This window comes from Boleophthalmus pectinirostris, unplaced genomic scaffold (assembly GCF_026225935.1).
Source record: "Boleophthalmus pectinirostris isolate CB_2022bp ecotype Guang Dong unplaced genomic scaffold, ASM2622593v1 HiC_scaffold_6, whole genome shotgun sequence".
In the NCBI taxonomy this organism is placed as follows: domain Eukaryota; kingdom Metazoa; phylum Chordata; class Actinopteri; order Gobiiformes; family Gobiidae; genus Boleophthalmus; species Boleophthalmus pectinirostris.
This window is the reverse complement of record NW_026571447.1, coordinates 11,066,518-11,076,841: the sequence shown is the minus strand read 5'-3', so window position 1 is coordinate 11,076,841 and position 10,324 is coordinate 11,066,518.

Below are 10,324 nucleotides of genomic sequence, written 5' to 3'. Positions count from 1 at the left end.
GTATATCTTTGTAATCCCTCACTTGTCCAAGGAGATCCCATGGCAAAAGAAAATTGCATCCTGTAAACTGGACTGACATTTTTAACAATGATTTGCCACTCACCCAGGAAGGTTCTGAAAGAGTTCTGGTAGGTCACTGCCTGTGTGAAGGAAGAAGTAAACAATACTGAAACTAACACACCCTTTTACAGTAAACTCATGTTGACACCTTTGGGTAATTCAGTGGACTTAACTAATAACAGATACTCCTTCCTTACTCCTTTGTGCAGATGACAGAATAAAAAAATGTTTGTGCTGTGTGGTCTTATGTTAGTTCGTATATAAGACCATTCTAAAAGTGTTCAGGAAAGGTTCAACTTGAGAGATTTGAGATTTTTTCAGTATTGACACTTGTTCCAATCAGTATGTTGTTTCCTGTTTGTAGTATCTGAATATCGATTCTTTTGACAGCCCTAGTAGACAGCAACAGAGAGTTTACAGGTGAGAAAGGTAGAAAATATATTCTTACATTTTAACTTTCTCTGCAAATGCTTGGACCGCTTTTCTCTTAAAGGTCCTACATTACATTAAATTGACTTTTGTGAGCATTTAACCATGTTATAATGTTGTTACCTGGTCAAAAACATACCTGGAGTTGTGTTTGTTTCATTCCCACATGTTTGAGTAATCCATTATTATTAGTCTGTCTAAATCTCCAAAGCTCAAAATGCTGTATTCTACCTTGTGATGTCATGAAGTGGTAGTTTTCAAGTTAACAGCTACGTTTTACCTTTAATTCAGTAAAGATTGGCAACTGGAAGTGGAATAGAGTTTTCAGTTTGAGAGACGAACTAAATATTTCAGATTTGTGTATTAAGAATAAAACCAGGTATATTTGTGATTTAAAAAAATTATAACATAGATCAGTAAATAGCGTAATATGGACGGATTTACCACAACTGTTTCCTTGAGGCATAGTCCAGGTTTCATACTAGCACTTGTTGTGTATTTCTCCAACTAAAATCCATCCCCACCTCCTCCCCCTCCTCCTCCTCCTCCTGCAGCAGCCCCTCGGCCCTGCTCAGACCCTGGTCGTGGAGTCTGCTGACATCTGTCTCCATCACACTGCTCTCTCACAGCAGTTCTCTCATATTCCATCTAAGCTCGCATTCCCATTCGGCGCGGCGCGTTGGCTGACCTTGATCTATCCTTGCCTTTCCAGAGACGGGCTGAGCAGCGGCGGAAGGAGCAGCTATCCATCTTACCTCCATGTGCCAGGGTAGCCAAACAAGCTCGGGGGAAACTACCGGTGGCGAGGTGGGGCGTGCAGGCGTCACAGACCTGAGTGGCACAATCGGTCAAATTATTGGAGCTGCTGGGACCAAGGTTGGAACCCCATATGGAGAAAGCAGGTGTGGATTTTTAGGTCTATATAGCAGCATTGTGTGAATTACCTAAGCCCTGCAAAAGGCTTAAAAAGAGGGTTTTACTTCTATTGGGTATTAATTAAAGGGCCATTTTCTGATCTATGTTATAATGTTGATTTCTCATCAAAAACATACTTGGAGTTGTGTTTTGTTTCATTCACACGTTTAACACACAAACCCTGCACATTTAGGGTTCTTTTCTCAAACAGAAAACACCTATGATGTCATGTGATAATACAGGAAACGGTCCACTGTGTTTTTAAAATCCACACATCTTCATTAAAATCATTTGGATCATTTCAACCCTGGAATTGTCAATCTCTACGGAACTAAAGGTAAAAGGTAGCTGTTAACTTGATAAAAAAGAATGAGAACTTCACACATCAATTACGTGAGATGGGTGCGTCGGAGGAGAGGAAGCAGCCTAAGAACATACAGAAAAATCTGTTAACTGTTAAAATCTGCTAAAAAGCTGTTAACTTCAAAAATATGCTTCAAGACATCACAAGATAGAACAGTTTTTGTTTTGAGCTTTGAAGATGTAGACAGACTAATAATAAAATAAATTATAATATTACTCATACACAACTCAACAAGGTATGTTTTTGATGAGGGAACAAGATTCTAACGTGGGTTAAAGCTCACAAGAATCCGTTTTACTTAATATAGGACATTTAACTGAACATATTTAGATCACCATGTTATCTTTCATTGTTTTGAAAATGCTATTTTCACTGTAATCAATGTTTTAATAGGTTTTATAAGTTTCACATTTATATTTGATGTTGACTTTCTCCTCCTGATGCACTCTGCACTAAGTCACTCCCCCTTCAGAGCAGAATCACAATCAGCATGCATGCCACTAATGAAACTACTGCACATTGCATCAGGTTTTCAAGATGATGTGTACAGTTTTGTATCATGCTTTTGCATTTTTATAGAGAATTGTTGTGTGGAATCCGTGTATAATTCCTTCATTCAAACCTAATTCAAAACAAACAAGAGAACAATAGGTGTAGCCAGGTCAGGTTCAGAGGTGTGGAAGCTCCATTATGGCCATTAATTGTTATGCTAATTAGACCCCATAACCTGCACAGGTCAATAGGCCGAACTAACTAACAGAAACTGTAAACAAGTAGGTATGTTAGTTTCAGTTAGTTAGCTCCTCCCTGCAGATATAAGGAAGTGTCCACCAGCGTCTGACCAGAACTGAAGAAGCAGCTTGGATGAGCTGTGAAACGTCTTCAACCAACTAACTTTTGTCCAGTTGACAAACTTAATTTTTCTCCTCATGGATTCTACCGGGACGACTGAAGGATTCTTCACACATTCCTTCATTCGTTTTTCAGAATAAAACCAAAAATAAGAAAACGAAAAAACAACAATTTTCTTCATTATTTGTCTCCAAAATAAAAAAAAACAAAAAAAAAAAACAGATAACAATTTGTTTTTTCAGTTGTCGATTTTGTATTAATGAATAATGGAAAAAATGGACTGAACCAGGACTGAACCAGGACTAAAACATGACTAAACCAGGTCTAAACCAGGAATGAACGTGGACTTAACCTGGACTTAACCAGATCTAAACCGGTCTCAGTCCCGCTCTGGTCCTGGTCCGGTCCCGGTCTCAGTTCTGATCTCTCGACAGTCTACGCATGCACACCTCCGGGCCCATCCTGACACTCCTTATTCAGTCCTGGTTTAATCCTGTTTCAGTTCTGGTTTAGTCCTGATTTAGCCCTGGTTTATGACTGAGACCAGGACCAGATCAGCACCAGACCAGGACTGAGACCCGGACTGAGATCGGGACCGGATCAGGACTGAGACCATTTTAGGCCTAGTTTAGCCCTGGTTTAGACCTGTTTTAGACCTGTTTTAGACCTGGTTCAGTCCTGGTTCAGTCTGTATGTGGCGCAGAAGTCCAGCATCGCAGTTTAAGTCATGGAAACGGGAAACGGCTGTTATCCATTTTTTCCACTATTCAATTAAACACAAAATTGAAAACTGAAAAAAAAAAACAAAAAAAAAACAACAAATCATTATCTGCTTTTTTCATTTTGAGTTTGGAGACAAATAATGAAGAAAATAGTTGCTTTTTCATTTTCTTATGTTCGGTTTTATTTTGCACAGAATTTTGCTCCTTATGGTTATTAAGGAGAGTTGGCATAGGGCCTGGTAGAGATTGCTAAATTAGTGAAACATGCATGGATGAATCCCCTGTTTTTAGATGAGTGCAGTTAACAGGTAGATTAGGCAATCAAGGACACACATGGTCCACCTGTATCAAACCAAATATGGCTGCAGACAAAACATCGGAAAGAAATATCACAAGGGAGAGAGAAATGTTATTTTGTTTGATGAGCTCATCTGTTTCACATGTGTCACTAAAAAAAATAATAAAAATAAATAAATAAAATATCTGATTTGATGATCATGTTTGGTTGGACTCAAGATGGCGTCCAGACTGACATCCCAGTGTATAAAAACTACAAAGAGTTATCATTCTGGATTTGCTAGGCAGCCTCTATGAACGACTGTAAGATGATGTAAACCAGAGCAGAGCAGACTATCTGGACAAGGGACAAAAATGAATACACAACTATGTATTATATGTCTTTGATAAGAAAACATTAAAACATGCACCAAAAAACATATCTTGACATCTTGACCGCTGTTAAGGTGTTTTTCCTTGGCATGTTGAGGTATTGCTTTGCTGCTGTTTTAGCCTCTCAGCTTTGACCTTGTCCCTCCCCAGAGCTCACATCCAGGTTGTTTTTCCACACTCTTTTTGCAGCAGATTGTCTCAGATGTCTGGCTCAGGGTAAAAGTGCGATGTCAACTGTCTCATCACCAGACCTGATCCCAATGCAAGACAAGAGCTGAAATGTCCAAAAAATCGAATATGTTTTGTCATTTACTGTGTCCATTTTGCCCTTTTTAAAAAACAAGAAAAATATAAAATAAAAAATGGCAGTAAAGTCATGCATAGAGAAGATATTAGGTCCCCAAATGGTGCATCCAAGACATCTAGCTGAGAGCAAATAAACAAGTAAATTGGGAGATTAATTATTAAAGCAAGTTAATTAAAAGAAAATGCCTTATTTAGTAGTTTTTAAATTATATATGACACATAATTAGGTCTATAAAGGTTATATTGTGAAAAGTGCTGCACACGCAAGCACAAGACACAAAATGAACGGAAAGTTGCTTTGCTTGTTGACACATACGGAATGTACTGTCCCTTTGTGAACTCAATGTGTGGAATCCAAAGCACTAAACTTATTTGTTATATCTATGGGAGCATTCACAGTTGTTGTTAGTAAGTCCTGGATTGAAGCCATTTTAGTTCTGATCTAGGCCATGTTTAGTTTTTGGTTTAATCCTGGTTTAATCCACGCAAAATTACTCAAGTCAAAAAAAGTATCAGGTTATTTATTCAATGAGAGACTGATATTCACTTTTACTATTCTTATACTCTTCACTAATATACATATTAGTGAATATAAATTAAAACATGCATTCTTACTGTGAGCAGGATCACCTGTAGGCTGGGACCTAGCATAGGTAAGGCATTCATGCTATAACCTGGCACCATGCACTAATCTAGTACAAATAAAAGCATATCATACCATAATATACCTGCTTGTCTCCATAGAGATAGTTGGAGTGTAAAGGCCCATATTACACTATTTTGTGATCTGTTATAATGTTGTTTCCTCATCACAAACATACCCAGAGTTATGTTTTGTCTCAGTCACATGTTTAACACACAAATCCTGCATATTTAGGCTGAGATCTTCTCTCAAACTGAAAACACTCTGTTCTACCCTGTGACAGGAAGTTCTCAACTGTGTTTTTAAACTTCATACACCTTTACTAGAATCAGCTGAATAATTTCAGTCTTGAATGTCCAGTCTCCATTAAACAAAAGATAAAAGGTAGCTGCTAACTTGAAAACTACCACTACATGACATCACAAGGTGGAACAGAGCATTTTGAGCTTTGGAGATGCAGACAGTATAATAATAAAGGGTTACTCCAACTCAACATTGTAACAGTTTAAACAGGGTTCCCACTCTTTTTCACTGACAGAATTTCAAAACTTTTCCATGAATTTTTCATGACCTAAAATGAACTTTCCATGACTTTATGGCACCTACATGTGTAGAATTGAGCAGACTTTTAGGGCTAAATATGAAAGGTTACCCTTTCCAGTTACCTTATGGTATTATAGTTTTTTAACATTCAAGATTCTGTCAATGCATTTATTGTCGTCTTTTTTAAATAAAAGGCGCAAATGTTCGAAAATAATCATAATTGCCGAATGACAACTTAACAGAATGCTGTACTAAAATTCAATTACTTTTTAAAAAATTTCATTGAATTTACAAAATTCTAAGACTTTGGCCAGACCTGGAAAATTACATTTTCAATTTCCATGACTTTGGATTTCCATGAGCGTGGGAACCCTGTTTAAAGCTCACAAGAGTCAGTTCAGTGTAAAATAGGACAATTAATGCCATACTGTGGAATATTCCAGGCAAGCAGTAACATCTCCATTGTGACAAGTAGAGTTGGCAGACGCTCCACTAGGAAATTTTAGCACTACATTTCTGGTTACACATTGAGATCTAGGCACTAATAGGCACTTTAAAATGGGACCTTCTAGGACCACTGTGGTTGTAATTGGTATCTGAATGGTGGTCTTTTATATTTTGCAGATGGACCATACTCACTGAAGCCAGGTGTTCTTCTCTCCATCTCTACCCTAATAGGTCATTAAACGAACTTCACTATTACAGCTCCACACCAATACAACACCAATACGCACTACATTTACTCTAGTCTAAAACCCAAACGCCCATCTACGAATACTCCCGAACGATTTTAACTTTAGCTGTTACAATTTTACGAAAAGTTTCATTATGGTAAGTGTGATTTGGCTCACCGTTTTTGCTGGAGGACACTTCTCTCAGTCACCTCCTCTCTCCTTCCTCACTAACCCTCTCCACCTCTCCTTCAGCTCGTCTAAATCCAGCTAACCTCATCTTCTCCTGTCACTCTCCATTTTCCCCTCATCCTGCACCATATACCCTCCCAATCAGCCCTATTGTAGACCCTTTCCTTCTGGTTGCCTTCCCCGCCTTTGCTTTTTCTCTTACCCAATTTGCGCTATAGGCTACGCCAGTCCTTTTTCAGCATGCCTCCAGACACGCGCTTCTTTTTTTTTTTTTTTTCATCTTCTCCGTACATGGTAATCACCTTGCAAATCAGCTCCTGTGTCAGTTGAAGTGTTGCAGACTTGTTTGGGTCCCTCCCCCTTAATCTGCACGACGTCGAGATGGTCGCGGACTGCAGAGCACGCTAGTCAGGAGTGAATTTATGTGTTAAAGGATGCCACGGTGCAAATGGCGGGGAAGAAAAGCTAGCTTACAGCAAAGAAATGAAGTGCGCTGTTAAAATACTCCAAACGCCAAGAAAAAGGAAGGAATACAAAAGCTTGAAGAATTGTTGTTATGAGTCATTGATGGACTACGGTAGGAAACATGGCGATTTCAGCGGTTAGTGGCCCATTTAAAACCTTCCCATGCTGGTTGATGTTAATTTTATGAGGAACAAAAGTTTTTCAAGTTGTAATAGGAGGCGATTGGAAGTTGGGTTGGAAGAATAGAGCAAATCTAAGAAGTGTCATCAGATGTAATGTGAGTTTAGTTCTATTAACACTTTTTATGAGTAAAGATCTCATCCAAAATATGGGACCACAAGCTATGATGTTAAAATCTATTATGATAAAATCTATGATATTAAAATCTATGATGTTAAAATCTTAATACCTGCAGCACATATCCAGTATCTCTTATACAGTGTTGGGAGTAACGTGTTATAAAAGTAACAAATTACTGTAATGCATTGCTTTTTGCTGTAACGCAGTAACTAAGGCATTACAGGGAAAAAAAAAATAATATTTTACTCTGTACAAATGTCAGTAATGAGCATTATAGTGCATTTTTAACCTGGATTGAAGTGGTGGGTTTTTTTTTTTTCTTCATACAAATTTGCTAAAATCACTGCAATATCAGCAGCGGTGAAACGCCATCTTTACGATTCCAAGTGTTGGGACGGGCCCACAGGTGCGCCCGTGTAGACTGTCGGGTGACCGTGGGCGAAAGGACCGAACGTAAAGTTATGCGCCACACGGAGCTACCCGCAGCTGATGCCCAATCACGTTTTGCGGACACCCTGCTCCACGGGCTTGGGGTTCTCTTAGATTCCAAGTCCTCAGGCTCTGGTTTGTACTGTACTGAAGTATAATTTTAGGTATGTGTGCTTTACTTGAATGTCATTGTCCTGGAATGTTCCACAGAATGAAATTAAACAACTCTACCTTACATTTATTCAATTACAGGTGGTTTTAGAACTCAAAAATATCTAGAAAACCCCAGTGTTGATAGAACGGTTTAATGCCATACTGTGGAACAATGCAGACAAAGCAATAACATCTCCATAAAGAAAAGCATTTGACAGATCCTCCACCAGAAAAGTTACACAATGCACCTTTAAGTACATTTTAAACTGGATACTTCTTACTTTTACTTCACTACATTTGAGAGCAGGTATCTGTACTTTCTACTCCACAATATTTTTTAACAGGACTGAAAAGTGAAAGTATTTTTTAAATTATTGTTTGAGGCCTACAGAAAAAAATGAAGCGTTTATTTTTATATTCGTAAAAAATTAAAATAATAATTCAGAGCAAATCTTCGCAAAATACTTTTACTTTTTACTTTGTTTCCATGAAGCTGGTTCTGCCGTCAAGCCCCCCAGAGGTGTCGTGGGATAACTGACGAAACACCGGTGAAAGGGGGTGCCCACCGGAATGAAGTCCCAAAGATTTAAACTGCTCCTCTCTGCTTCAGTAAAATATTTGCGATTTGTTTTAAGCCAGCTGTCCACAACTAAGTGTGAGGATTAACTTCTGCCAAGTGTGGTGGCTGCGAGGGCAACATCGTTTTATAAATCCTTTACTCTTTTTTAAATTACTTTTTTTTGTATTTTTCTGTACTTTTTTAATTAAGTAATAAAAGGGAGTGCTTCATCCACCACTGGTAAGGACACATGTTTTTCAGAGCAATAAAAACACCTAAAATGATACACAAAAAACATGCTTATATTTTAGAATCCGTGTATCATTCGTTCATTCGTTTTTCAATATAAAACCAAAAATAAGAAAACGAAAAAACAACAGTTTTCTTCGTTATTTGTCTCCAAAACCAAAATGAAAAAACGGATAATGATTTGTTTTTTCAGTTTTCGATTTTGTGTTTAAAATGAAGAATGGAAAAAAACGGATAACGGCCGTTTCCCGTTTACGTGACTTCCGTGACTGCGATGCCGAACTTTTGCACCGCGTACGGACTGAACCAGGACTGATCCAGGTCCGAGACCAGACCGAGACCAGAGCAGGACTGAGACAGGGACCACACCGGGACCAGAGCGGAACTGAGACCGAGACCAGCGGTCCGAGAGGTTCCCTGTCATCGTCTCCGCGCTGGTTCCGTGCGGGGAAAGTGAGAATGCGCTGTGGACTACAGGTCCGGACGGGCTGCTCCAGAACCGTGGCTGGTTCCGAGGTGGTGCAAAGCATCCAACTGACGCTTTCACACCAACGAAAACAAAAACCGAACTAAGAGCTTTTGGTTCAAATGGACCAGGTCCGGGACCAGACCGGGACCAGAAGCGCTACTGAGACTGGGACCAGAGCAGGCCTGAGACAGAGACAAGACCGAGACAAGACCAGAGACCAGATCGGAGGCTCAGAGCCCACGGCAGGGCCGGAGCCCGAAGCTGAGGCTTGGACCCCGCAGAGGGTTCAGAGTCAAAGCTTGGAGTCCCCCCCAGTCCCGCTCTGGTCCTGCTCTGGTTCCACTCTGGTCCCGCTCTGGTCCTGGTCTGGTCCCACTCTGGTCCCGCTCTAGTCCCGGTCTGGTCTCGGACCTGGATCAGTCCTAGTTCAGTCTGTACTGGGTGCAAAAGTTCCGGCATCGCAGTCACGGAAGTCACATAAACGGGAAACGGCCGTTATCCGTTTTTTCCATTCTTCATTTAAACACAAAATCGAAAACTGAAAAAACGAATCGTTATCCGTTTTTTCATTTTGGTTTTGGAGACAAATAGCGAAGAAAACTGTTGTTTTTTCGTTTTCTTATTTTTGGTTTTATATTGAAAAACGAATGAACGAATGATACACGGATTTTTTAGGCTCTGTTTTTGGCTAAAACATTCCATACTGTGGCTTGAAGTGGTCAAAGTGAAAACTGCTCTTGATGTCTGCATTTACAGACTCCACAGCTTTTAAAAAGAAAGTAGGCAAGCTGCTTATGTACCACCTTTGAGCCAAATGTGCTAATATAGTACCAGGGCACCTTCAGCATCACCATTTTACATGCTCACCATTCATATTTATGAGGTTCATTTAATTTGTACTATGTAGTCAAGGGTCACTGTGAGCTGAAGAGTGTCCTGGCTGCTGCCCATTTAAAGCAGAGAACGATTCTAAAGTGACCCTTAATTCGTCCTGTTTTTTTGCTGTTGAAATGATTTATAGATCTACATACATGGCTCTGGATCCTGACACAGTGACAGGAGCCGTAGTAACGTCTGGAGAGGGCATTTTATGTGATGTGTCAGCCATTAAAAGATTGATATATTAGCACTTGAAAGAAGAACAGGAGGTGTGGCCGCATCACAGCATAACATTAAAAGTTTAATGTACATTTTTACAACTTCATTTACCCATACACGTATTATACATTATAGCAAACGAAAAATTCATACCCGGATGTCTGAGGGATTCCACAGACGTTATACATTATAGATAAAACTGCATTGCGAAACCAGAAAAGTCGAACACTTCTCCA